The following is a 7123-nucleotide window of genomic DNA, read 5'->3' as shown; positions in this document are numbered from 1 at the left end:
ATAGACTGTCTCCTACAACAAGGGTAGACATCTTGCAAAAATAACTAATTTATAGTTCTGAAATTGAAAGTCACTGGAGATATGTACTGGGTATCAATCACTAGCAATTCAGAGCCTTTGCTATAGTACAAGCTCTAAGCTCTAACATGCTCTTCAGTCAACAAGCACATGCTCATCCCAAGTACAAAGATTGGATTCTGTACTGTACTTCATTCAGGAGAGTGTTCCATGGGTAACAGAAGGAGCCATTACATTTGGCCACTGGATTTACCTAATCTGAATTATCTTATTTCTCCCTTTATTCTGCAATTAAAAGCTAATAAATGGGTCGGCAAAACAACTTATATTCACCTGCCCCACAGCTCACGGTGGAGTAGTGTCACAAGACACTGCAAGCCACTGGCATCTTCTTGTATCTCACTCATAGGAACTTAAATCAACTGTGGAGGACTATACAGCCTCACCAAATCCTACCAACACCTGGATTCAGCATACATGAAATTTGGCAATCATTCATCTTGTTGACCCAGAGGCACAGATTGAAGCACCCTAGTGCTACCCCAGCTGTGACCTCAGCACAGAGTATGAACAGAACCTAGGCCTGCACGATAAGTCAAATGGCCTCTTTCTATGCTATAAGATTTTATGATTTACTGTATGGTATTCCTGTCAAAATTGAGGTTACGATGGGGTAGTATATAAGATAATAAAAGTTTTGCACTTACCAGCATGGCAACTTTTCCAGTTGTGCACTCCCAGCTCTGGTGGGCAAGGTGCTGCAAAGGCAGCAAGCAATTGGAAAATTTACCCTCCATAAACTCAGGACTGTCAATGGCAATAGCTTGACAGACTAGGAGCACAGTCAAACTATATCCGCACTAATATTGGCCACCCAAACATATAAAGTGTAAAGAACTAACAGAAAGAGCTAACAATGACAATTTCAACTGTTACATCATTGAGCTGTAAGAGAAGCTGACAAATGTTCAAATTATTCTCATTGAAAGCACATTTAATGAGAGGGTGCAATTCAGAATTTGAGAGCTATAGTGATGTGGATCTTGAGAGATCATTCTGTGCAAATTCTGTGGTGGATAAAGGATTGGAATGAAACAAGTGCAAACTGAGGAAGTAGAAATCATTTTGAGGAATGGTTTCTTCACATGTGGAGCTGTTGGCTCATGGATTAGACCGCCATCTAGTGCAGTGAACAGTGAATCATGCTCTGATAATGCTGAAACTCACAGTCATTTCCAGGCTCACAATTTGAATTAACCGCCAGCCTCTCAATTTAATTTGGTCGTTCACACAGTAACAACTTGATTTATATAGCACCTCTAATTTTCACAGTATGTTTCCAAACAAAATTTGACAGCCACAGAAGCAATAATAGGACAGGGAGTCAAAAGATTGGTCAAAAGAGCAGGTTTTAAGGAATGTTTTAAAGGAAGAGAGAGAGAGAGGGAAGGTGGCAGCTAAGCACACTGATAGTGCTCTGCAATACCAAGAGGAAGGAACAAAAACTGCAGCTTGAATCACCCTTTACCTTGTCTTCCTCCTTTAGTTATTTGAGAACTTGTGCAGCTAACAGCAAAGCGTTCATGATTCATGTGGTCTCATGCAGTTTCCGGTCACAACTGATTATTTCAAACAAAGCTCCCATCAGCCAAATCTCTTCACTTTTAGTAACTTTTCTTCATCTTCTCCTCTTCACAGTTTTCCCTTTACCACTCGCAGAGAGGAGAGTGATAGAATGGGAGAAAATAAGTGGGAGAAAGAGATTTCAAAGGGAGAGTAGGTCACCCGATATCATGCTTTAAAGGGCTTAATTAGCACAAAGTGACCTGCTCTTATTGACCAGTAGCCAAGTTGAGTTTTATAGTGGATATATGTGTTGCTTCTTCTGATGTGGTAACAATGCAAATACGTCAGTTCACCTCCAATACCAGCACATATGAGAGTTTGGTTTTGGCCTACTAGACATGGGCTATTGGCATGAAGCAAGCCTGAGATTTATTTTCAACAATGGTCTGGGAATATAACTTCTTTGAGAACTATTGCTTTGTGACATTATATTTGATGTATTTCTCAATGTCTTTGAGTCTGTCCTGTGATTTGGGTTATCATGTTAACACAGGCATTTTATTGATTGCATGAAAAGTATATTAGGAAACAGTGAGTAATTAGGAGCAAAACATCAGCAAAAAGGCACCAGAAAGAAAGCACCATAGAAACCGGGTCTGGCCATTCAGTCCCTCAAACCTGTTTTACCATTTAGTTAAACCATGTGCTCACAGTGATTTAAATTCCCTTCCTTTGCTTTTCCAACCTATCACCAGTCTGATCTCTCCCTTGACTTGATGCTCATTCTTTCTTTATATCTTTGTGAAGTGCTGTGTAACATTTTTCTATATAAAATTATTATTGAAGTCCAGGTTGTTGTTTGTGACAGAACCATTTGTCCTGGCAGGAGGGTCAGTAGCCCAAGGACACAGATATAAGACAAGTGGCAAAAGAGTCAGAGGAGAGGTAAGGAGAAATGTTTTGTTTTTGTAGGTTATTGTGGTCTGGAATTCACTGTCCACAAAGGGTGGTAGAAGCAAATTCAATTATAACTTTCAAAAGGGAATGGGGTGCAGACATTATGAGATAAATGGGTTTCTAATGCTTCAAGATTCTATGAAAGTGTGCAGAAGGAAATTTGGAGAGAAAAGATTAACAAACTTTGTTATGATCCTGTTAGAGACCATTAATATTTAAAGAAAAAATATGAACATCCTACAATTAACCCAACATAACTCTGCCACAAGATTTAACGTTGTTAAACAAAAACAAACTGTATTGCATAACAAAAGAATTAAACAAAATATATTTTATAAAAACTTATGGTATAATTTTAGTTCTATTTTTTACTACTGATGACCATTTGTTAATTGTTATGAAAACCCATCTCGTTCACTAATGTCTTTTAGGGAAGGAAATCTGTCATCCACAACTGGTCTGGCCTACATATGACTCCAGATCCACTGCAGTGTGGTTGACACTTAAAATGCCCTCTGAAATGGCCACTCAGTTCAAGGGAAATTAGTGATGGGCACAGGTGCTGGTCCAGCCAGCAACAACCACATCCCATGAAAGAATTTAAAAAATCTCTTTACCCCTGAGAGTTCATTCACTTTTCCTCGAATGGAATCCCTACAGGGAAGAAGGAGGCTATTCAGCCCATAGAGCCTGCATCTACAACAATCCCACCCTGGCCTACCCCCATAACCCAACATATTTACCCTGCTAGTCACCCTGACACTAAGGGGCAATTTAGCATGGCCAATTTACTTAACCTGCACATCTTTTGGACTGTGGGAGGAAACTGGAGCACCCGGAAGAAAGCCACAGAGATAAGGGGAGAACTGCAAACTCCACACAGACAGTGACCCACGCTGGAATTGAACCCGGGTCCTAGCGCTGTGAGACAGTAGTGCTGACCACTGTGCCACGATGCTGCCCCAATCTATTTTCAACCAATTAGTGATAAACCCGACAACAGGAGATTCAATCTAGACCTAGACTTGGGGGATGAAGAAGAGCAAATGGGTGAAGTGACAATTGGCAACCATAATGGGGATAGTGATCTCAATTTAGTTAGATTTAGCATTACCATGGAAAAGGACAGAGATAAAACAAGAGTAAAAGTTTTGAACTGGAGAAAGGCAAATTCTGCAGGCATGAGAAGGAACTTGGCTGAAGTAGACTGGTCAGCATTGCCAGAGAATAAAGTAGTGGAAAAAAAGTGGGAAGCAGTAAAAAGCAAGATCCTAAATGTAGAAAGTAGACATGTCCCCTCCAAAAATAAGAGTGTTACTGCCGAATCTAGACCAACCTGGTTGTCTAGAATACAGGGGAAGATCAAACAAAGATTTTCCTCACAAATTTGATTGAATTCTTTGAGGAAGTGACAAGAAGGGATGATGAAGGTAGTGCAGTGGATGTTATGTATGTGGATTTTAGCAAGGTGTTTGATAAGATCCGACATGGCAGATTAGTCATAAAAGTAAAAGCCCATGGGATACAGGGTAATGTGGCAAACTGGATAGAAAATTGGCTTAGTAACAGGAAACAAAGGTAATGATTGATGGATGCCCTTGCAAATTGAAAGCTGTTTCAAGTGGTGTTCCGTAGGATTTGGTGTTGGGACTCTTGCTGTTTGTGTTACATATTTACAATTCGGGTGTGAACGTGGGGGGCATAATTAGGAAATTTGTAGATGACACAAAGATTGGCTGAGTAGTGGATAATGTAGAGAATAGCTATAATCTACAAAACAATATAGATAGATTGGTGGAGTGGACGATAGAGTGGCAGATGGATTTTAACAGAGAAGTGTGAGGTCATTCATTTAGGGAGGTCAAACAATTAAAAAGAGTACACAATTAATGGGAATATACTAAGAGGGATAGGTAAAGTGAGATATCTTGCATAACACAGGTCCCTAAACACAGCAGTTAAAGTGGACGACATTGTAAAGAAGGCATACAGAATGCTCTCCTTCGTTGGCAGAGGTATAGAATATAAAAGTAAGGATTATACTATTGTATAAAATACTGGTGAGTCTACAACCAGAGAATTGTATGCAATTCTGGCCACCATATTATAGGAAGGACCTAATTGCTCTGGACAGAGTGCAGAGGGGGTTTATAGGAATGTTGTCAGAGCTTGAAAAGTGAGGCTATAAGGAGAAATAGGATATTTGGTATTATTTTCCTTGGAATAGAAGGCTGAAGGGTGATTTGATTGAAGTGTACAAAATTATGTGCAGAAGAGATAGAGTGGACAGGATAAAATTGTTTTTCTTGGTGGAGAATTCTAGCACCAAGGGACATAGATTCAAGATAATTGACAAAAGGTGCAGAGGGACATGAGAAAGAACTCATTCCAGCTGTTCCAATTTAATGGGGATCCTTCCAGTATCTTTTAACTAAGCAATCCTCCAGCATTTTTCATGGCTCAGGTCCTTGTCCTAGCTTTGGGAATACACAGACTGCTTAATTCCAGTCTTTTCCTATAGTTTCTGTACAGTTCTTTCCAAGCTAACAACTCATGTTGACTGCTTTCTGCCACAAGCCTCTGTGAGGACCACGGTAGATTTCCTCAACTAGCTGCCACCTAGAGCAAATCCTCCAGCTTCTTTCTCTTCATGAAACCTGAACTGAAATGCCTGCTTCTGTCAGTAAACACAAAGTGAAAAAGGATCCACTTTGAATCACTATGTCTGTGCAATATGACATGCTTCAGGATGATTCAAACAGAACTGCAAAAAATTATTTTTTAACTTCAACACAACTTTTTGATTCTGTGACCCACATGAATAGTTTATATTTTGAATGGATACAATTTACCACTCTCCAGACTCATTGGCTCCATTACAAACTTAGAGATGATCATTCATTGTTCAGGTTTTTCACAATTAGCGTTGACCTAGCAAGATAAACACAGGCTACATTTTAAATGCAATAAACTCAGACTTGTTTGAGTTGCATTTACATCAAATTTGTTTACCATTTTCTCAGATGTCCCCATTTTCTAGAGTTGAAACTTTAATTCCTTAAACCAGAAATATGTATTATGCATTAATATTTGCAGTAGCTTTCTTCTATCTATGAACAAGGAGCAGGAATAGGCCATTCAGCCCCTTAAGCCTGTTCCAGCATTTAAAAAGATTATGGCTGATCTTATGGTAACCTCAAATCTGCACCCTGCTGACTCCTGATCACCTCCTATCATTCCTTTGCTTACCAAGAATCTATCACCTCTGTCTTAGAAATATTCAAAGACTCTGCTTCCAAAACCTTTTTGTGATGACCTTTCCAAAGACTCACAATCCTCTGAGTGAAAAAAATTCACCTCAACTCAGTTTGATTTTTAACCAGTGACCCCTGAATTGTAGCTTCTCCACAAAAGGAAATGTCCTCTACACATCCACCCTGCCAATACCCCTCAGCATCATATATGTTTCAATTAAGTCACCCATACTCTTCTAAACTCCTGCAGATATAAGCCTAGCCTGTCTAACCTTTTCTCATAAGACAATCCACTTCTTCCAGGTATTAGACTGGTAAACCTTCTCTGAACTGCTTCCAATGCATTTACATCTTTTCTTAAATAAGATGATCAATACTGTACACAGTACCCCAAATGTGATCTCATCAGTGCCCAGTACAATTTAAGTATAAACTTTTTTAATTTAATTCCCCTTGCAATAAATTTATATTCTATTAGTGTTCCTAATTATTTGCTGTACCTGTATACTGGCTTTTTGCTGTTCATGTCTTCAGGTCATCCTAATGTGCTTAACTGCTATTTAATTACATCTTTGTGAAGTTGTTGCTGTAATGTCAGAAACACAACAGCCAATTTGGATACAGCAAGATTCCACAACAACAAAGAGATGAATGACCAGATATTCTGTTTTTGGTGTTGACTCAGAGATAAATACGAATCAGAACTCCTGAGTTGTTTGCCAAATAACACCATCTTCTCCATCCACATGAACAGGCAAATAGGGTCTTAGTTTAATGATAAACCAAAACACAAATGGCTCCCAATCTAGGTTCTACGTTTAAATCCTGGTGCTGAGTTTAAACCCATAGCTTTATGACTAAGAGAAAATAACCTAAGCAAGCTCATATTTGTAGCCTTTGGCCCAGCCTTCTTCCATCTGTTCAAATATCAGTTTCCTATCATCCGAGCTAATGTTGGAGGAATTTGGAAGATTAATTAAAACAGCTTTTATCTCCTGCCTAATAGAATAGAGGGGTTAAGAAGCCACAAGCTGCCACAGGACTAAACAAGGAATGCGATTGAACAGAAGCCATGGCATAATTTCTCTGAAATTGGCAACATTTTTCCATGGGATGAGAAGGGCAGTCAAGAAGAGGTGATTTTAAATTGTTATTTTTACTTCTCTACTCCATGAATTTCAATGTTAGTTACCTTGATCTAATTTATAACCTTGCCACCTTTTGTGAACGCTTTGGCAGGCCCTCTCAACCCAAGCCCATCACTACTATTTCCTCCTTTATCCCTGCTCCATTTTTCTCTTTAGACCCCCCACCCAAAACCCTCCCAT

Source organism: Carcharhinus amblyrhynchos, chromosome 18, assembly GCF_965287045.1.
Source record: "Carcharhinus amblyrhynchos chromosome 18, sCarAmb.v2.hapA, whole genome shotgun sequence".
In the NCBI taxonomy this organism is placed as follows: Eukaryota; Metazoa; Chordata; class Chondrichthyes; order Carcharhiniformes; family Carcharhinidae; genus Carcharhinus; species Carcharhinus amblyrhynchos.
The sequence above is the reverse complement of the archived record's forward strand: the minus strand, read 5'-3'. Positions refer to the sequence as shown.